At 44.3% G+C, this 22,694-nt stretch overlaps 1 protein-coding gene across 4 annotated transcripts in view; it reads left to right on the forward strand.

The window, feature by feature from the left end:
* The first annotated feature begins 8,482 nt into the window (after positions 1-8,482).
* MOB3C (MOB kinase activator 3C) overlaps positions 8,483-22,694 on the forward strand; it is a 34,102-nt gene continuing 19,890 nt past the window's right edge. Inside the window, exon 1 of one of the 4 annotated variants that reach the window (XM_060276927.1) lies at positions 8,483-8,568. The gene's annotated coding sequence lies outside the window, so the exon portion shown is untranslated. The other 3 variants (XM_035123433.2, XM_035123434.2, XM_060276928.1) reach the window with 3 other exon arrangements.

Here is a 22,694-nt window from a genome sequence, read left to right on the forward strand (position 1 = left end):
TTGCTTACTGCAGTCCATCAGATACATGAAGCGTTATCCTGAGTTGCATGTATATAGAAGCAGGGTTTGGGGGGGGAGGGGGCGTAGATTGGATCAGAGGGAGGCAGTTGTAAGTGGTGAGGTCAGAGGGAAATGAGATGCAGAAAAGTTAAGATGTGATAATGACTCTGGCACTCACCTTGTTCTTAGCCAAACCAAAACAGAAGTCATATGCAGTGCTGCCTAGTGCCCGCTGGGACTGGTTGGGCAGAAACCAGGGAGACCAACAGTAGATGGCGCCAGAGCCAACGATAGAGTGAAGGCCAACTGTAGTTGGTGGGGCAGTCTGCATTTGCCCTAATACAGGCACCCTCAAACTTGGCCCTCCAGATGTTTTGGGCCTACAACTCCCATCACCCCTAGCTAACAGGACCAGTGGTCAGGGATGATGGGAATTTTAGTCCCAAAAAGTCTGGAGGGCCGAGTTTGGGGATGCCTGCCCTAATACATGAAGCTCCATTGGCTCATGTTTCAAATGGTTTTTGTAGGAGTGTGTAAACTGCTTAGAGATTTCTGTGGAAATATATAAAGTGGCATGCAAGTTATATAAATGTGGGAAGGTTGTTTGGATGTTGGACAACGCCAAACTTTTATTTGTGGTGTGCTGACCACATTTGTCCAACAACCCTCATTGTTTTTGTCACTAGGTTGAGTGAGTGTGGCTAGCAGGAGCTGTACCCAAAGTATCTTAAGCTTTTTGTCACTTAAGGTGAAAGCAAGTGAATCTTAATGCTTGATAATGTATGAAGTGTGGTGTTTATCTTTATCATCTTTAAGCTGCCAAGGGTGCCATGTGGCAAAAAGGTGACCTGGATATTCTATAGAAATAAATTGCTTTTGCTCTTATCTTAATGCTCACATTTATTTTGTGGGGAGTGTGTTAATAGATATCCCTAGGACTGTCCTTGTGGTATCAGCATTTCGGGTCAGAAATTCTTAGCTCAGCTGACTGTATTAAAACTGAAGATATGATGTATTCCTCTTCTCCCTGGAGGGGAAAAAAATCATTTGAATGGAAATGAATGAAGCAAAGGCTCGGCTAATGCCAGATCTGAAATAAAATGCTGCTTGATGAAGAGGTTTGCTGGCTTTGATTTTTCTCAAAAGGCAACATGAATCTAATTTTGAAGCCAAAAAAAAGTAGATGAGCTTAATTTTGTACCATTTTAAGAGTTACTGGGTAAAAATCCTTATGTGATTCTACATTTTTCTAATCCAGTCTGATAATTCATTTTCCTGAAACAGGGAAGTGAAAAGTTTGTTAGTTTAAAAGAGCAACAATTGATTACAAATCCTTCTTGTTTTTACACGCTATAGGAAAACACCCCCCTTTCCTCTTTAAACAGGAAAGTCCATTCTGCTGAATAGCAAAAGTGAAGCTTCACCAGGTCTACTTCTTGATGTTGCAGATCTGTTTCTGGGTTGTACCGCTTCAGACCGTAGGTGAAGGCTTACACAATGGAATGCTCTGCCATACAAAAATTTCCCTGCACGGGGTGGGGGACCCCATAGCATAATTAGCAAGAAACTTTCACTTTGACATTTACTTTGCTATGTGCAGAGGATATATATATATATCGTATGACAGAACATTCATACATTTTTGTTATGTATTTAGTGTTTTTATTTTGTATTGTATACAAATTTTAATAATAGTAATAGTAATATTATTATTAATGATGATGATGGCATCAGTGCCATCCCATTCTCCTATTCCACCTACCTCAAAAGTTAGTCAGCATTCCATGATCACTTGGCATGCTCAGTCCGCTGTGGGCTGTTTTTCAGCCTCCCTCTTAGGATTCTGCCCCCCTAAAGGGTTTTTATTTTATTTTATTATACTTCTTCCAGCTTTGGGTCTCCACAAGTCTGGTGATATCTCCCTCTTGTGTGGGGGTGCTACTGTTTTAGCTACATAAACAATGACACAGCCTGAACCTTGGAAATCAAAGGAATAATGATAAATCTAGGTTGCCATTGGCTAAAAATCAGTGAAGTTCACAGTGACTCTTCTGATGCATGTACTTAAATGATGGAATAAATCAGTGATGAAGTGACCCTTTTCTTTTACAGACATAAAAGTGCAAATCTAGAAGGGGCACAAGATTTGAGGCACTTTACATATTTGTGATTTTTCTTGTTCTGTGACATACCCTGGTACTGAAAGCTGATTCTGGGCTCCAGTGTAAATTTAGCCCTGATAATTTGTATCATCTTTCTCTTTTTCATATAATATGAATAACCTCTCTCTTTGCATAGTATTAATCAGTGCTATTCTTCTAGAAAGGTCCTGGAGCACACCATGAACACCTCCCTCCAAGAGCCTCCTCTGAGAACACCTCCGAGAGCCAGTGTGGTGTAGTGGTTAAGAGCGGTGGACTCGTAATCTGGTGAACCGGGTTTGATTCTCTCTTCCTCCACATGCAGCTGTTGGGTGACCTTGGGCTAATCACACTTCTTTGAAGTCTCTCAGCCTCACTCACCTCACAGAGTGTTTGTTGTGGGGGAGGAAGGGAAAGGAGAATGTTAACTGCTTTGAGACTCCTTCGGGTAGGGATAAAGCGGGATATCAAATCCAAACTCTTCTTCTTCTCCTCCCTCATTCTCTTAGAATGGCTATGGCGCCACCTGAGAGGTGCCGGGATTGAGTTCCGGCGAGTTCCAGCTGGGGGGGGGGGAAAGCCCTGGTATTAATCTTTATTTTTAGAATGCAATTTTATTCCCTCTGTGACCAGTTTGGTTTTGCTTAGACCTAACACTTGCAGCCATCTCTCATAAAATAGATCTTCAATTGCACAAGATATGCCCTTTGGAAATGAATAAGCACATACCGTATATGTTTTCCCCTTCCAGGAAATGACAGAGTGACACAGGAGGAAGGGGGGGGTTGAGACTGGATCAGCCATAGGAGCCACAAAGGCAACCAGCTTTGGGGAAGAGAAATGCAACAGTTCAATCCTGTTTAGGGTTTTCTTTGAAAGGGGCTTCTGAGTTCTTTGGAACAGACTTTCTAGCAAGTATGCTTAGGATTATAGCAGCTCAGTGAAGGACAGTGTTTCTAGTAAGGTTTAAATATTAACAGTGCTTTTTTTCTGGGGGGACACAGGGGGACGCATACCCCTAAACATTTTGTGAATCTAAGTTTGGCCTCATTGAGGGGCAATATTTCAATATGAGTAGGAAAATGAGAGTACCCCTAAACATTATAAAAGAAAAAGAGTACTTAATATTAATAACAATATTCAGCACATGTTACAGGTAGGTAGCCGTGTTGGTCTGCCGTAGTCGAAACAAAATAAAAAAATTCCTTCCAGAAGCACCTTAGAGACCAACTAAGTTTGTCATTGGTATGAGCTTTCGTGTGCATGCACACTTCTTCAGATACCAGCACATGGTTATGGCCCTGTTCGAATTACTATTTAGAATTTTCACCCGCCTTCAATAAGGCAAAATTGAAATTGGATCAGATGCTGGGAACAGCAACTGGAGTGATTTGTAGAAATGGAAGATGCTCCTTAGATCACGAGGTCAAACGGTTCATACAGCATAATGTCCTTGGTGTCTTCATTACTTTTCATCACCCCACTGCTGCTTCCTTCTTTCAACTTTTGGATACTTTTGCTTTCATGGACTGATAATTGAAATAAGAAAAAATGAACATCAATACTGAGGACCTCAGGAGGTTTTGCCCTTTTCCCTTTGCTGCCCTGCAGGCTTGGTACTTTGAGATGCCAACCGTCTTCCTTCCTTCAGAACCCACCTTTTCTATGAAGCCCTTGACAAAACATCTTTGTTTCCATTCCCTTCTGCAGCTAGACCTGTAATTAAGGCTAAGCACACACAACTGAAATTTAATTGCATGTTGCTTTCCCTGTTTACCTCTGCCACCTCCTCCCTTCATTGTTTTACATGTGTTGAATTTCAAACTGAGAACTCCTCTGGGCAGGGGCCAGGCCTCTTGTACTTGGTAGAGCCAGGGGCAGGCAACATGGTGCCCTCCCTGTGTTCTGGACCACAGCTCCTCTCAGCCTCAGGCAACATGGATTATGGGATATGGAGTCCAAAACACCTTGAGGGCATCATGTCGCCTCAGTAGAGCACCATGCTCACTGAATGTACTATATACATGACAAATAAGAATAATGTAAGAAAAGTCATTTCCATTGTGGTATTGCATCAAATATTCTAGTGAAACTCAACTTGGGGGTTTGACAATGTCCGGCTGTGCTTCCCTCTGACACTAGTCTCAAAACTTGATCTCATTTATCTGGCATGACTAGCCTTAAGATCATATATTACATCCGTCTGCCATTTCCTTCTAGAACTTTCAACTGATTTTCTTTTAACTAGTAACCAGGTATTTGTGCATCATTGAAATTATGCTAAATAAGCTTCCTGAACAAAAGCATAAAGCTGACCAACCTAGAGTTGAACATTATTTACTATTAGATTTTATTAAAAATGGAGAGGAAATGTTTGATAAGTATTCCTGTCCTAAGTTATTAATTACTTCCAAATCCTTTAAGAACTCATTCTTCTTCCCAAGATCCTATTTAAACAGTTCTATGTCTGGAGCTTTTTCTCACACAGTTTTTCTGCCCAACTTTGCTAGCGGACAATCTATGCATTGTTGATTCTATAACTTGACTTCCCCTAAAACTTTGCATATTGGGTATATCCTGTAGAGATCTATTAATAGCAGCTTCAAAGTCTGCTAATCAACTGTGCATTGGCTTTCAGCCAGTTACTGTTCTGGTTGCTGCCACTTTTATTGTTGTTTATTGATGGCAGATTAACTTGTAATAGCAAACTTGGGTGGTTGAGTGTCTGTCAGGTAGGAAGTAGAACAAGGCTACCCAAGAAGTAAGGGAACAGTTTCCATGTGCTGAGCGAACTCCATAGGCCAGCACAAGTCTAAATTGTGTGTGTGTGTGTGTACCATTATTTCAAACAATATCAAAGCAGTTTAAAACATTGTACCGTATACCAGTGATGCCACAATAAAACTGCTAGCACATTTGCAAAGCTAAACAGGGTCCATTATGGTTTCAGATTTTAAAAAGTAAGCATTCAAAATTGGAGCTCATTAACTTATGGAAGGATGTTTTCTTGATTACCTGCATAAGCCTGGCAGCATAGCAAAGTTTTCAGCAGGTATTTGAAGGTTGAAACAGAAGGCATCTGCTGAATTTCTGTTGGCAGAGCATTACACAGGACTGGGTGGGTGACTAAAGGCTTGGTTTCTTGTTGCTGTCGGATGAGCCTTTCCAACTTGGGGTGTAAGCAACGTTACTTGTGTAGATGATCTCAGTGACTGAGTTGGAATATAAGCATTTAGGAGATCCCTAAGGTACCCTAGATTTCATTGTTCAGGGCTTTGTAAATTAACACAAGGACCTTGAACCTGGCTGGGTAGCAGATGAGCAGCCAGTAAAAATGTTTTAACAATGGAATCACATGTTATTGGCCACATGCCCCCATCAACAGCCTGGCCTCCACATTCTGCCTCAGCTGGAACTTCTGAACCAGGCCCAAGGGCAGCCCTGCATAGAGCAGCCATTTCCTGAGACATCTCTGATTTGCCCCATACAAGACTACATGTTACAATGGAGCCCCGTTACCCGAATGGGCTGCTTTCCATTGCTAAACATCCTTGGGAAGCAGTAGTTTTCTCCTTTATACGACAAACTCCCCACTTGACTCCCTGCTTTCGAATCATTGAATTGTAGAGTTGGAAGGGGCCACAGGGGCCATCTAGTCCAGCCCCCTGCAATGCAGGAATATTTCACCCAGTGTGGGGCCTGAACCCACGACCCTGAGATTAAGAGTCTTGTCCTCTTTCCTCAGTGGGAGGTAAGCAGGGATCTAGAACCCCAGCAGGTGAGAAAGGAGCCTAGGGAAGGAGTTCGAGAGCTGGAAAGGAGGAGGGAAGTTGGGTGGAAGGTTACTCACCTCTACCCCGCTGACATTTATTCACCCTAAAGGTAAAGGTAAAGGTACCCCTGACTGTTAGGTCCAGTCATGGATGACTCAGGGGTTGCGGTGCTCATCTTGCTCTATAGGCCGAGGGAGCCGGCGTTTGTCCGCAGACAGCTTCCGGGTCATGTGGCCAGCATGACTAAGCTGCTTCTGGTGAACCAGAGCAGCACACGGAAACACCGTTTACCTTCCCGCCGGAGCGGTACCTATTTATCTACTTGCACTTGATGTGCTTTCGAACTGCTAGGTTGGCAGGAGCTGGGACCGAACAACGGGAGCTCACCCCGTCATGGGGATTCAAACTGCCGACCTGATCGGCAAGCCCTAGGCTCAGTGGTTTAGACCACAGTGCCACCTGCGTCCCTAGTGGGGGGTAAAAGTTCCCTGCCCCTGCAGTAGTCAGTCCTAAAATCTGTAAGTCATGCTGATGCACCCCATGCTTGCACTTCCAGAAGAATGGAAACAGCCAGACCAGTCCTGTTTCAGAGCAAAGTATTTTCTCTGGAATGCAGGTGAACCTGATGGACTCACAGGTGTCCTTTGTGACTTATCATTGTCCTTTGTCGTTTCCCCCATATGCACAATGTTACAGGAACCTATGAGTAATATTTCTCTCAGTTTGCTCAATTTTGGCAATGTGATTCAGGCCAGCCGCTTTCCAATTCTTGCTTTCAGCAGCTTGTATAATATGCAGGATCTTTTCCAGGAGTCTCCTGGGCAGATTGTCTGTATTGCATCAGCTGTCTGGGAGGGACAGACAGATCATTAGTCTACTCTTGGAGGTCCTTCGGGGGCGCATCCAGACATATGGTAGAGGCAGCAAGTTCTGATTCTGGAGAATGAGCAGCTAGATGTCTGCCCACCCATAGGAAAACAGGCTTCTGCATATCAGATCAGTCTTATGTAGATATGCCATTTCAATGTTCTGTGCTGATATGGAACGTGTTCATTTCACTGTGAAACCAGAAGATCTTCTCCCCATTTCCCAGCCAAGTGGGGCACATTGGGTTGAACACACACTCTAGAGATGTTCACTTGTGTTGTAAACAAAATATTCCCTTATGGGATACACAAGAGCCCTTATAGAGTCCTTTGTAGGTTCTCCATCGGTAGGAGAAAATAACAGAGGCCAACCAGAGAATATTGAGAAGCAAAGCAGCTAGTAAGCCTGATCTTTCTTAAACTGTTGCAACAGGGTGCTCCCCCCACACGCAGGAGAGAGGAGGAAGACCTTGAACAATGGCGCGCAAGGCCTTATATATCCGTTTTGAAATTCCCTGCCATGGAGCTCCAGACCACCCCTCCATACATCATACCTACATCACAGAAAAGGCTACAACAGAAATTTGATTGTTGTTTTTCCTGTCTGCCAGGTTATCTGATAATGCCTTATCTGATTGCCTTTTCTGGTAGTCTGGCCATTCCTTTGAGATGGTAATTACTTAATTCCTGAGACAATGGTAAGGTTTTTTCATTTCCTCCCTCCTTGCAGAGAAACATTTGGACAGTTGGGGAGTTAAAATGGTTTCAGGACGGTCTTCCTGTGCTGCTTCAGACATGTGGTTTATATATTTATGTACGTGTTTGCTTGGTACATTTATGAACATTTATTATATATCTAAGACCTTAAAATTCTTAAAACACTTGGCACCCAATTTGTACTTTTTCCAGTGCCTGGTGAAGATCTTTTAAACAGTTGCAGAGAAATCCTAAGGGGTTGGATGGGAGGGAGGAATGGTTGTAGCAGAGTAACCACCCAATCCAAAGATGTGTCATCATGCTTGTGCCAGCAAGATGAAAACTCCCCATCCCTTTTTTTGTCTAAAAGAATTTTCATTCCCATTGATCCCAATGGGAAGGAGAATCAATATGGTAAGGTCTGGGGCCAGTATACTCCCCTCCCACATTCCAGGGACATGGCTAAGGGGAATGAGAGAAAAGCCAGGATGAGCAGAGTTCCTCCTCTGCTGGTGGAGACAGATACACAAAATCCTATGGCCCCATCACACCTTCAAACAAGATTGGGCCTTTAACCTTCAAATCTATTTGAGTCTTGGTCTTTCAGAGATATTTTGTTACCGCTGTGTTGACTTTACTCTCTGCTTAATTTTATTGTGTTGCTTGCCATTGTAAGCCATCCAGATGACTTTATTATCTGGAAATCTGGAAATGTGGTAAAGTAACTAAGTAAATATAAAATACATTACAGTGACACATTAGTTTATTAGCTCCAAGGAGGATTCGGAATAAATGCTCAAATAGTACAAATTGTCTTTGTAAGCTCTGTGAGCATCAAGATTCTAGCCCGAGAAGAGACCTCTTGGAGGAAGGAATAGCATGTTAGCAGGTGCAAAACAGCAGATGAGCCAAGTGGGACTGTCAACGTCCCTTCCCCCACAAGCTCACCAGTGCCTAAAGGAAGTGAAGAATCCTCCACCTTCCTCTAGGTTTCTTCCTCCTCCTGCCTCTCAAATTGCTTGATCTGCAGATCAGGAGTCAGCCCTATGCTGTGCTGGAAGGCAAAGGAAAGTGTGGGGGATCTTTTCACTGGTAGGTTTGTAGTTTTTTGTCCTTTTTGTAGCGCTTGGTTGTTTATCTGCTTCACGTCAGCCAAAGAGGAAATGTTTGTCACTGTTCAGTTTGGTTGTAATTGGGAAAAGGAGGTCGACTTATAAGAATGTTCTGCCTTGCTCACTTTGCACCGGAGAGGCTATTATTATGGCGGCGAGTGAGAAAAGACTCCTTCTTCACCTCTGTACAGATTTGGCATGAACCGGGGTGGGGTGGGGGTGGGTGGGATGGCAAACTCGCTACAGGTACATGGGGCCTCTGACTAGAGCGAGAGGGCAGGGAGATATGAAACCAGATCTTTCCACTTTGTTTTCATTCACCGACTGCCTTAAGCCAGTGGGATTTTCCTCTGCTTTTGCTGCTTCAGGTTCTCTTTGTAGAGCAGGGGTGCCCAACTCCCAAGAGACTGCGATCTACTCACAGAGTGATCTACCCCCCTTTTGGGGTTCAGGTCAAAGTTGCTTTTGTTAGGAAGGAGGAAGGCCCATTTTGGGGGGGTTTGGGTCAAAGTTGTTGAGTTTTTTCAGGGAGGAGGTAAAATGTTGAGCTTTTTTTTAGGGGAGCCACAGTTGTTCAGCATCTTTGAGGGGAGCCAATGATCTACCAGTGATCTACCGCAGACGTCCAGTGATCTACCGGTAGATCACGATCTACCTGTTGGACATGCCTGTTGTAGAGGATATTTTTTTGTTATGTGATTGTAGGAAAAGCGTTGCACAAAACTTATATGCACCATCATGGGAAAATGGGGATGACATCATCATCATCATCATCATCATCATTACTGCAGTACAAGGGTTTGGAAACTGCAGAGCAGGAGATACCCATGTAATTTTCATGCCTGTCAGAGTGCACATTTTGCACACAGATTCTCCAAGAGGAACACTCAACGGGATTCTCCATGCAGAAAAAAAGTATAATGTAAGAAGTGATCCTATGCATGTTTACTCTGAAGTCAGCAGTGTTGTGTTTTCATGGGACTTATTGCAGCTTTATCAGGGGGACTTTATTCCTAGCAAATATACATAGGATTGCTCCTTCTCTCATGTGGCAGTTCTCTCTTCTTGACCATTGCATGTTTAGCTATGTTAAATGTATACAGTGGTACCTCGGGTTACAGACATTTCAGGTTACAAACTCCGCTAACCCAGAAATAGTCCCTCAGGTTAAGAACTTTGCTTCAGGATGAGAACAGAAATCATGCGGCGGCGGCGCGGCAGCAGTGGGGAGCCCCATTAGGTAAAGTGGCACCTCAGGTTAAGAACAGTTTCAGGTTAAGAACAGACCTCCAGAACGAAAAAAGTTCTTAACCCGAGGTACCACTGTACAAATGTAACCTGATCTGTGCTGGAGTAGTGTGTCTGGTTGTGGAAGCCTCGTTTTAAGAAAGGTTTGGACAAACTAGAGGGTATTTAGAGGAGGGTGGAGTCTGGGAACTGAATCCTGAGGACCAGCTGAAAGAGCTGGGTATGTTTAGCTTAGAGAAGGAAAGTTTAAGGGGATAGCTGTCTTCAAATGTCTGAAGGCTGCCATGCAAGAAATCAAGCATACTTATTTCTCATGTTGCTCCAGGGCTTTTTTTCAGTTGGAACTCACTGGAACTCAGTTCTGGCACCTCTCATTGTAAGACAACAAAGGAGGCGTTCGTGTTGACTTCCAGCACCTCTAGAAAAATAGCAATGGCAGCACCAGACCAGAACCAGAACTAATGGATGGAAATAGCAAAGTAGCAGATTTGGATAACCATTAGGAGAATCTTCTTATTGGTTAATAATAATAATAATAATAATAATAATAATAATAATAATAAATTTATTATTTATATCCTGCCCATCTGGCTGGGTTTCCCCAGGCACTCTGGGTGGCTCACAACAGAATATTAAAAAGACGATAAAACATCAAACATAAAAAAATTCCCTGAACAGGGCTGATCGACGGTAGAAAGGCTGCTTGGCAAAGTAGTAGTCTCTGCTTTGCTGGTAGCAGCTTTATCTAAGGTTAAAGGATCCATCTGTCAGGAATGCTGTAGGCATAAGATTCCTGCATTGAGCAAGATGTTGGACTAGATCTCCAAATTCCCTTCCAGCTCTAATATTCTATGATTCCCTGGCACCAAGCTTTTGAAAAATACCAGTGGCAATATCACATATCATTTCATCATATCATCTCTTGGCTTAGCTGAGGGGTGAGGAGTCCTTTTCAGCCTAAGGACCCCATTCCCTTCCGGGCAACTTTCTATGTATCATTGGTGGAGGCAGAAGTAGGGTGGAGTAATAAATGCAAAATTTACTTTGCTGCAGTAAGTTAGTTTCTATACCCACTTAGCAGCCAACTCTATCCTCCATTCATCCAGGGAAGCAACAGGCATTGACACACATTCCAGCCTGGCAAACGACATGGAATCATAGAATTGATCATCTAGTCCAAACCCCTCCAATGCAGGAAACTATCCCCAACATGGGGCTCGAACCCACAGCCCTGAGATTGAGAGTCTCTTGCTCTACTAACTGCGCTATCCCAACCAGGTTCAAGGCAGGACCAGTGAGGAGTGTGGCCTGGAGAGAGAGTGGCTTTGCTCTGGGAAGAGTTAGGGGAGCCAGCTAGAGCGGCCTAGTTCTCACCTAGTTGGTGAGAAGAAGCCGGCCGGATGACAACTCCTGATTCCTGATTGTCTCACCAGAATTATTGTTAGTAGAGGTTTCAGATTTATTTGCCCTTATGGTTGTGGTTCCCAGTATCCTTTTCAGTATCAGGGGCATTCTTCTTGTAAACACCGGATCCAAGTCACTCTTCCTCCCCATGTGTCGCTTGTGATTTTTCAAAGTACACGATTTTCAAAGAAATATCAAAATCTTATCAGGCTTCCTTTCAAGCTAGTCACAAAGAAGACTGCTTTTGTAGTGTTTTCAGGCCAAACATTGGGGCGTTGTGTTCAAATAGGACATTGAGTTCTGATACAAATAAACAGCATGTTGCGAATATGGCTGTTGTTTCTGCCTGACTGCACTGGAGATAAAGTCAAACTAAAGATACAAACAAGAAAAAAGAATCCATGGGGGGGGGCAGGTTACACAGCCATACTTCTGTTGATTAGATTTATCTGTACATCCAATTGCACCTCCGGATCTCATTTTTGCTACAAATGCAAATGAGCTGCGAGGAAATTTCTGGGGTAAGCTAAGTTGCTTTGAGTTGCCTTTGGCAAGTAAAAGCAAGCAATAAAAATTAAAAAAATGAAGTAAATAATAAAAAGGAACACTCCAAGGCCATCTCCCTGGGGAAACCACCACTAAAAGACTTATCAAGAATGCAAAGTAAAGCCCACCTCCCATTAAAATGGCCAATGGTAAGTGGCAATATGATTCGTTCAGGTCAGGGTTGGGCTCTTCTGAGCTCCTAGGGACCTCCTTGGCCAGTGCATGAGTTGGCCGACTGCTTTCAATAGGCCTGATTTGCATCTCTTAATGGACTCAAAAGATGAAACAAGTTAGGTATGAAGATGAGGACTGAGCGTGCTCTGTTGAGGGGGAGTGGAATGGAGTGTCCTGGAAGAGGGCATGACTGGATGGCTGGAAACAATACCTAAGTGTGTGTAGAGAAACCCTATGGCATAAATTAGGGCTACGCTCTCTCCACAGTCTTATGGCTCAGAGCAGAATCAGGCATGCTTAGGGTCAAACCACACATTTCATTGGAGTGCTGGGATTGGAACTCCTGCGGTATGTGGATGGGTGGGAGATTTGTCAAGGTGGGCAATTCCATGATGGCAGGTATTAGCCATATGTTTCCCTCTCCACAGCTAATAGTGGCTCCTGACGGGTGGGGGATTTGGTACAGGGCTGGGGTATGGGGACAATGATTGGGCTTCCCTTTCCTTTACACTAGAGCCCCAGTCTAAATCCTCCATCACTCCCTGTCCTGATGCAGCTGGTTTTTTTATATAAGGGCAGGCGGTGAACGCATTTGGGAGTAGTTTAAGTCAAGGAATTTGTAGTTTGGCTCTGAAAGGCTCACAAGGTCTTGCTTGGCTAAAGATGCTTCCAGGCTGCCGCTCTTTCGTAAGTGGGATCCAGTTACATCCCTGTAAATTCAGGTTGCGCAGTTAAAGTGGACTTGGAGCTCTTGTACAATAAAACATCCAAACAACAAAAGCAAAACAAAACCAGACTTTGGACAGTAAGGAAAGTGATGGAGAAAGGCCTTGGAAATTAGGAGATAACAATTGCTCAATCCAATGCCATATCACTTCTCTGCAAACAAATCATATAACAATTCAGAATGAATTATCAACAAACAGCTAACACTGTGTAACCTCCCCATAAACTTTGTGCAAACACATCAGGATATATGTTCAATGAGTAGAATGCCTGGGAGTGACCACAAGGCTCTTTGCTTTCTGGTAGCATGTTCTACAGCACAATGCGTTCTGCAGTGTGATCACTCCATACATGGCATGGGTTGTGGCATGCATTATGATAAAGAGGGGCTCAGAGCAGCTCCATCCTCATTCACACATACAAATCCCTGGTGTCACAGTCCTTTTGAGCTGAACATACCTACCGAAAGGCAGCTCAAAGGTTGTTCTTAGAGGAATACTAGTTGCAAGTTGCTGGTGTGTCTTATTTTCACACATACACACGCAACCTCATTTTGTGTAGAACGTGCATTTGATTTGGGGGCTTTTTGTTCCATATGAAGGAAAGGGCTGTAGCAGAGTTGTAGGACACCTGCTTTGGATGCAGAAGGACCAACTTCAGTCTTTGACACTTCCCAGACAAACTAGGATTCACTCCTGTCTGAAGTGAGGAGCAGCCGACACTCTGTGTCGTCCAGGGATGGGGAACCTGAATCCCTCTGGGCTCTATCTCCTTCCAACGCCAGCCAACATGACCAAAGGGATGGTGGGAGTTGTAGTCCAACAACGGTATAGTTCAGCGTTGTCGGTTGCAGCATCTGGCACTAATTAAATTAAATTTTAAAAGCAAGCAAGTGGAAATATGATAAAAGTGTATAAAATTATGCACAGTGTGGATCAAGTGGATGGGGAAACTTTTTTTCTCCTCTCATAACACTAGACCCCATGGACATCCAATGAAATGGAATGTTGGAGCATTCAGGACTGAGAAACCACTGAGTCTCTTGGGCTTGCCAATTGGAAGGTCGGCAGTTCGAATTCCGCAACGGGTGAGCTCCTGTTGCTCGGTCCCAGCTCCTGCCAACCTAGCAGTTCGAAAGCACGCCAATGCAAGTAAGTAAATAAATAGGTACTACTGCGGCGCTTTGGCTTCTGTCATGGTGTTCTGTTGCACCAGAAGCAGTTTAGTCATGCTGGCCACATGACCCGGAAAGATGTCTGTGGACAAACGCCGGCTCCCTTGGCCTGAAAACAAGATAAGTGCTGCAACCCCATAGTCAACTTTGACTGGACTTAACTGTCCAGGGGTCATTAGGCGCTGTGGTCTAAACCACAGAGCCTAGGGCTTGCCAGTCAGAAGGTTGGCGGTTCAAATCCCTGCAATGGGGTGAGCTCCCGTTGCTCGGTCCCTGCTCCTGCCAACCTAGCAGTTCGAAAGTACGTCAAAGTGCAAGTAGATAAATAGGTACCGCTACAGCAGGAAAGCAAACGACGTTTCTGTGCGCTGCTCTGGTTCGCCAGAAGCAGCTTAGTCATGCTGGCCACATGACCCGGAAGCTGTACGCCGGCTCCCTCGGCCAGTAAAGCGAGATGAGCGGTTCAACCCTAGAGTCATCCGCAACTGGATCTAACGGTCAGGGGTCCCTTTACCCTTTACCTTCTTCACACAGAGCAGACTTAAACTGTGGAACTTGCTTCCAGTGGTGGCCACCAACTTACCGATAGATGCCTTTAAAATAGGGTTAGACAAATTCATGGATAAGGCGATATATCTGTGGCTGCTAGACATGATGGCTCTGCTCTTCCTCCAAATTCATTCATATTCTTCAAACCTTCACTCTGTTATCGGTGGTTTTGTCCAAAGTCCCATGGATTCTGAATCCAGTGCACTCCTGCTACTCCTTTGGGGAGTGGTGTACACACTATGTCAGCTGTAATTCATATCTCTTCTGTTGCATCTTACGAAATACTGCATTTCCTCCAAAACCAGCTGTGGTTCAAATTGAGAAGAGAGTGACTTAGCTGCATTTTAAATGCTTATACAGCCAGTGAGCTCAGCACATGCCTTTTGCCAAATTCCTCCACATGATTCTCTCCTCCAACCCCGCCTTGCAAGGAATGCTCTTGTCTCCTGAGATGGCAGGGAAACTTGCACTGGGGTAATTTACTGTATTTGCTTTCTTTGGCTGCCAGATAACACTGGCTATTTAGTGTCCCGGGAAGGCTAAATTCCTTTCCTTGGGCTGGCACTTGTGAAGAGCAGGAGGAGTCAGGGCAGAAATCTGAATCGCGCTGCGGCGTCCTGTCCCCGTCCCCCAATCTTTTGCTACGGGGAATTTTCATGGGACCTAAAACTCCCGTTTAGTAAGGAGCCAAGAAAAGGGGCGGGGGGAGAGAGAAAGAAGGGAGAAAGAGAAAGAGAAAGAGAAAGAGAAAGAAAGGATAAAGGGGAGAGAAAATGGAGAAAAGTAAAAAGAAAGAAAAAGAAAAAAGAAAAGAAAAAGTTTTGATTGCACTCAGAGAGAGACGGAGAGAGCGGGTAGCAGCCCCCCCCTCCCGGAGTGAGTTAGGGAGGCGTAGCCCGGGGAGGCTGAAAGAAAGGGTTGGCACGCTGCTGCGAGCAAGGACAGCTGTACTCTTCTATGGACACCGTCAGGATGTGACATCACTAACGCGGAGAGAGAAAAGCCCCGAAGTTTCTTTAATGAAAACTCCTCCAGCCAAGGTTCCTTGCGTGGGATCTTTCATTGCAGCGCTCTTGATAAGCCGCGGGCACTTTTAAGGAGGGCGGCAGGAATCCTTCTCTTCTCCTTGGCTCCAGAGGGAGCAACTTTTATTCGGCTCGGCTGCGCAGGAGGCGGTGAGTATCTCTCCCTCCCCCTCTGCCCCGTTTCACAAAGAAGTTTGATCGGAGCGTGGCAAAGCTCCAGGCCAAGCCTCTCTCTCGGAACCTTTCGCAGCCCTGGAGTTTCTGAACTTTTCAACCCCGGTGAGGGGGGGGGGGGAATGGCTCGAGAAGGCGTTTGCAAATATTTGCAAGAGAGGCGCACGGCTGCCGGAGGAGCTGGTTGCTGGCGAGAGAAACAAATGGGAGCAGAGCGGTTTTCTGGAGCAGAAAACATCCAGGTTCTTGTTTGTCAGCGCTATTCCGGGGGTGGCGGCGGCTGGGGGGCGCTTGTTGGCGTTGGAGGCCTGCCAGTTGCCGCTTGGCAACGGCACCAAGGAAACGGAAGAGCGCAGTGCCCGACCATGCTGGTAGGTAGACAGGCTGAATCAGCGCGTAATGTTGTGGACTTAGAACTGGTGCCTCTGTGTTTGAGGCAGAGAATAGGCTGGCTGAGATGTCACGCTGTGACTGTGCCCCCCTGAATTTATAATTTCCTAATCGCCAGTCACTATTCTCAAGGTTTTCTTTTCATTATTTTATTTCATGGAATTTATGCAGGCAGCTCTCAAAATATGTTGGGGTTACATTCCAGAGATAGCGCATAAAGCCAAAATCGTGCAAAGTCAAAACACATTAGGTGGGTGGGATTGCCAAAGTGCCCCCCCAATGTCTGTCCTCTTTTTGCCACCATATATTTATCCAAGGGCATGGACTGAATGCACACGTTTAATGTGTGCAAGTTGCAAGTTATCTGTACATAGCTTGATTTCAAAACAAAACTAAACTAAAAAAGTTAATATAATAAAATTATCACTAGGGAAAAGTAACTGCAATAATTTAAGACTTTAGAAAAGTTAACAATAGACTAAAAACAGCATCTATTTTCAAACTCGCATCTATTTTCTAAACAAAAATGTTTTTTAACAGCTGCCAGAAAGAATTCAGCAAAGACACCTGCCTGATATGAATAGTGTTGTTGCTGCCCCACTAAAATATCAAGTTCTTTCAAATTCAGAGTGGGTAGCCTATTATGTGGCCCCTGTAACACTGCCAGTTCAGGCTTCAGGGATACCTGTGAATTTGCTGAAGTGTTGCAGGAGACACTTCAAACCGTCTTCCCTAACCTGGCGCCAACCAGATGTTTCACACTACAGTTCCCCTCAGCCCCAGTCAGTGTGGCCAATAATCAGGGGTGGCAGGTGTAGTCCTACAACATCTTGAGGGCATCAGGTTGGGCAAAACAAAGGTAGGCTACATCTAAGAGGGGAGATGCGTTGTGTGTTCCTTTGTTTACTCCTTCCCTGGTACCCTTAATTGTGAGGCTGGTGAAGGTGGCAAAAATCTATCTTAGCAAAGGTTCTTCTACCTTTCGCGAACCTACTGCACCTGTATGCCAGGGCTCAATCCCTGAATCTTTTTTGTATGCCGTGGCTAAGACCTACCATAACACTGCCTCTGGTCATGTGCAGAATTTCTTACTATTGGGGAATCAGAGCATGCTGTTGGCATATGTCTGTTTTCAGAAAAAATAGAGTGCAGCTTTGGGGCTCAAGTCAACCTACTGGAGAATCACAGCGCCTGCTGTAGCTGCAAAGACCAGTAACTCACAACTGCTGCCTCCTGTGTTGTTTTTGCTGAGTTACCAGCACCGAAGTGACCTGTTTAGGGTGCAAGCCTGGGCAGCATGCATGAAGGTTATGGGCTGTCTGAATGAGAAGACACCCCCCTCCCCAGTCTCGCTGATGTGGTCCATTGGAAAGCAGAGCAATACTTTTGGCGTCACAGCTTGGAGGAAGGAAATGTACAAGACACTATCCAACTGTCTTAGAACTGGGGAGAAAGGGGGCTTCAGTGCCAACCCCCCCCAATCATTTTCCTGGTGATAACCCAAAGCTGCGATTTGCTTGTTAGAGAAAGCACACATGAACAGGGGCAAGGGCCAGCTGATTGTGAACTTTAGTTCCAGCGTCAGAACCATCTGGGAGCCAAATTCAAACACAAAGGCCACGACAAGGGTGTTTTCAACACTCTCTGCCCATTTGCTGTGGGGCTCTCTCGCAGCCTTGCTCTTTGCCATGAATACTGCATTTCCCTGCAGTTCCTTTTTCAAGACTTCCTGTCAGGCAAGTAGACTGGCCTATACTCTGCAATCTCTCTGTGTCTTTGTTTTTCTCCCTCCCCCCTTTCACACACACTCACTCACTCACACACACACCAGCCTCTTTTTACAGCCATTTCCTTGGACCAAACTCTGGAATTTTCCATAATATTTAGATAGCTGAAAAGGTGATCTCTGGAAAGCAAATGCTTGAGAGTGAGTTTTACATCATGGATAGTTCTGAACTGCCCTGTGATCTTCAGGTGAAGGGCAGTATGCAAAAAGTAATTAATAATAGCTGGGGGAAACACTTGGAATCCCCCAGTCTTCTGCTACATCCTCGTTTGTCAATATTTATATCGAAGATTTGCTAAATATTCAGCGTTAATATATTTTATTTCTGTATAGAATAGTTAGTTTCAACATTTGAGAGCCATTGACAATTGATATTTAAATAGCAGAATAGTTAAAAAGCTGGTGTTAATACAGTATTTGAGAACTTTTTGGAGCTCGGTATTCCACAGATGTCATTTGATCTTTGGAGCTGGACAGTATTTGATCAGCAACTCTATTTGATAATATGCTCTTAGGTCTTGATATTTGTCTTCTGAAATCTTTCATGCCTTGGACCTTTACTGCTAAAGGCATTAATCTTCCAACAAGCCTTCTAAAATCTTTATCCCAGTTGCTTTCTGTTTTGGATTTGAATTAATTTTGCATGTGTGCTGTTGCTTCCAACTGTTTTTATATTTGTAATTTTAAAAATGGTTGTTACATATGCAATTTTTAAAAACTGGTTTTATATATGCCATTATATTGTAAATTGCTTTGGGATGCCTCACAGGTAGCGAACCACTACTCGAACTGTGGTCTCCAGTGCGAAACCTGGCAGTTTAGATTGGACACAGAGTGCTGTGGTGCTATTAAGTTTTGGAAAAGTAATTCCTGTTAAGATTTCACATTCCCATATTATCAAAGGCAGGGTGCAGAAAAGAAAGGGGGGACCATTCTGCCATAGTTAAATGAGTGATAACCAAGTGATAAGCTTTTATCATTTGACATGCCTTTTCTCTATTCATGGCAACAGAATTAACGTGAGAAGAAAACCATAGCAGCTCACTTGTATTAGCAGTTTTTTACTCAGTCCAATTAGGAAGTTGGTGTATGATAAAAGATGGTTGTGTGAATTCTGCCCTTAATCCACTTGGCCGGAATCTATAAAAAATCCATCTAATGCTGCCATGTCAGCCAGATGTTTATGGAAGGGAGAGCTGCACATAAGGCTTGTGAACTATATAAAATGCACACCTCAGCAAATGTCTGTAAAAGAGATGGATGTGCAGTGCAGTGACCATGAACAATGTGCTGCTATCTGCCTGGCAGATAAAGTGAAGGCAGAGACAGTTTCTCAACAGCAGCTTGCCATAAGCATTGGGACATTTTCTTCGGTCTACATGCAAATATTAAAATACTTGATAAAGTCAAGGGTAAGGTCAGGAGATGGGAATCGCCTGTCAGATTAGCAGTCTATCATTTACCCCAGGAGCCTGTGCTGAAAGTAGCCCAATCTTAATGTCTCAACTTGTTTTACTGCAGACTAACTGCAGTGCCCCAAAAAGGTTTCAAATTGTTTTTACACCATATTGGTATACTCGTTTTTTGCTGCCTGCTATGGGGTTCAGGTACAAGGCAAATCCTAACCATTAAAATGGGTGCCTGGTACTTCCACACAGGTTTGCATGGGCCTTGATTATACCAACTCTGTATATCATTACTTTGAGTAGTCTGATATGATTACATCCTATTAATCATTATTCTTCCTTCATCAGACTGCAAAGAGGAATCCAAGTTCCCCAGTATTTTATATTTTTAGATGTCTAGAATTGTTGGAAACAATCTGGTATTGCTTAAACGCACACTCACATTGAAATTTTATTAACATCAATCAATTGTTATTATATCATGTAACACCTTTTTGTGTGTGTGTTGGGGTAGCAAAAGAAGCAATTGGTGTTTCAATGTCAAGAAGATGGGGGCTGTCAAAGCGTGGTCCAGCTTCACTGTTTGGCAACCTTCTTTACTCACCTTGTGAATTCAAACTTGCTGGGAGCAACATGGTTTGTCCACTTCTGTGGTTTGGATGCCAAGTGATAGATCTTTAAAGAGACAGGCTAGCTGTAGGACAGAACCATGCCACAAGGCCAACAATTGGGCACTATCCAGCCCAGAGTCAGCCCTGTCTGGAATCTCCAGATAGCAAAAAACAACAACAAAAACACCCTCTCTAAAACCCTTGAGAGACACTGCCAGTTTTTGCAGACCACGGTTACCCAATATGGTAACGCTCCAGAGGTGGTTGTTCTACAACTTCCTTCAGCCCAGGAGAGATGATGGGTGTTCTAGTCGAATAGCATCTAGATCAGGCATCCCCAAACTTTGGCCCTCCAGATGTTTTGGACTACAATTCCCATCTTCCCCGACCACTGGTCCTGTTAGCTAGGGATCATGGGAGTTGTAGGCCAAAACATCTGGAGGGCCGCAGTTTGGGGATGCCTGATCTAGATGTTGTCTGTCTCTGATTGAGACAATCCTGAGCTAGATGGAAGAATCGTCTGACTGGCTGTGTTCTGAAGTACTGTGATTAATAGTGAAATGTGATGAGCATGCTTAATTTCATCTAGGTCTGCCATTCTAAGACAGCACTCCTAGTCACATTTACCAGGAAGTAAGCTCCACTGAAGGCTGACCAACTTACTTATGGCTACTCATTCAAAGAATTAATCTACTTCTACTTTCTGCAGAGTGTGGAATGTTACTTTGATGACTGGGAAGGGGATTGAGAGTGCGCAGCTGAGAAATTACAGGGGAAGTGGACAGTTAACGTGGAAGAGGCGGCCCTGGGCATGGAGGTTTCGGAAAGGAAGGGGAAGTGAATCACAGGCATCTGTGGCTCTCTGTCTGCAGTGCAGACACTATGGAGATGAGTGTCCTGCTAGCCAGAGGTTCAGTTCTGAGACAACTACTGAGTCTGCCTCTTCCTGCTCTCTGATCGTGGCTCTTGACAGCCAAGTCCCTGGTTTCCCTTCTAGCTTCAGTCATAAGGCACAGTTCATCTGAAATTGGGTTGGAGGCAGGGTTAGAAACTCAGATATATAAGCTAAGCACCAAATGGCTCTTTAAGGAGCATCTCCACCCACATCGTTCTACCCAGACACTGAGGTCCAGTGCCGAAGGCCTTCTGGCGGTTCCCTCAATGCAAGAAGCCAAGTTACAGGGAACCAGGCAGAGGGCCTTCTCGGTAGTGGCACCCACCCTGTGGAATGCCCTCCCACCAGATGTCAAAGAGAACAACAACTACCAGACTTTTAGAAGACATCTGAAGGCAGCCCTGTTTAGGGAAGCTTTTAATGTTTGATGGACTACTGTATTTTAACATTTTGTTGGAAGCCACCCAGAGTGGCTAGGGAAACCCAGGCAGATGGGTGGGGTATAAATAATAAATTATTATATTATTATAATATTATTATTAAACCAGGGTTACAGTTGTCAAAACGGAATGCCTCTTTGCCATTTTGGGGGCCGATGGCTTGAAAGTCGTCTTTTTCAATACAACATTTTGGTTACTGAAGTTCATTCTGATTGTGCAGATAAAATACAGCAGATAAATTCTATAGGATGTGTTGCTAGTGTGTGAAAACAGTCAAGATCCAAGGATCCCCAGGCATACACCTCCAGATGGTGGAGCCATCAGAGGCCATCCTGGTACCCAGGCATCTTCACTTGGTTGCAAGTGGACGATAGCCAGATGCAAAATGCGCCTGGCGAATTTTGAACACTGCTTGGAGGCCACATTTGGGCAGCATGAAAGGCAATGGAGTTCAGCTACCTTGTGTGGACTGTAATGGCTTGGAATTTTAGGGGGTGTGACATGTATCCATATGAAAAATGCCTCTCTTTGGCTCTCTGAACTCTCCTCAGGCCACAGCCCTATGCCTTCTTGGAAAGTGTTATTGAGCTCTGATAATGCTTCTTGCCTGCCTGGATGGAGAAATGTGTGGTGTATGGTGCTATATGTGAGTGTATGGGCTATATGTAACCATGGTACCCCTGTTTACTGTGGTTGCTGGTCTCAGAACAAGAAAGAACACAATTGAGCAAGCTATCTTCACTTTGAACTGTATTGACTCAATGTGGAAGGGAACAATATTTGTTGCACTCAGACCCCACCACAGAATAGCAAGACGACAATGGCTCTTTACACAGCAACTCATGATTCAAAAGCATGCTGGTACCTTTAACTATAAAGCTGAGTTCGTGCACCTGGATTTCTCCCCAGTGGGGTTAATAACACCTTTGAAAGCACAGAAGGGGTTAAACGCTCCCAGAGCCATTGTTCTGGTCAATACCAGAGCCTCCAATGGATGCTTTAAAGTTTCTCTTTTAGAAAACAACCACCTCCACACATCTCGCATCTGTTCTGGCCCTCAGCATGAAGGAGTGCAGAGATCGTTACAAAGTGGGAAGGAAATCAATTGTGTGATTCAGTCTTCAGATGTTGGGGTTTTCAAAGTACTCAGCTGCTTGCATTGTCCACCCCACATGAGAATATATTTTTATTCTTAAATACATTCTCATTATCTGGCAGCTGCAGTAAAGATCAAAGGAGAAATTTCCAAGTGACATTTTTTTAAAGGCTAGTACTGTTTAGTAGTAAGTGGTTAATGAATGGACCAAAATGATGCATTTAGGGTACAAATATAGACTCGAGACACTTGAAGGGCTTCAGGATCTGCCAGAAACCCCACTGTACTAGCAGAATACAAGATACCCCATGGTCATTTTTACATTTTTCTTCTTTGTATTTTCTGGTTTTGTATTTCCCGCCTCTCGTACTGAGAACACATTGGATACAGTGGCTATTATCACACCATAGTAGGGGCACATCTAAGAGCAGAAGAATAGCCTGCTGGATCAGACCAGATCCT

This window comes from Zootoca vivipara, chromosome 7 (genome assembly GCF_963506605.1).
Source record: "Zootoca vivipara chromosome 7, rZooViv1.1, whole genome shotgun sequence".
Taxonomy (NCBI): Eukaryota; Metazoa; Chordata; class Lepidosauria; order Squamata; family Lacertidae; genus Zootoca; species Zootoca vivipara.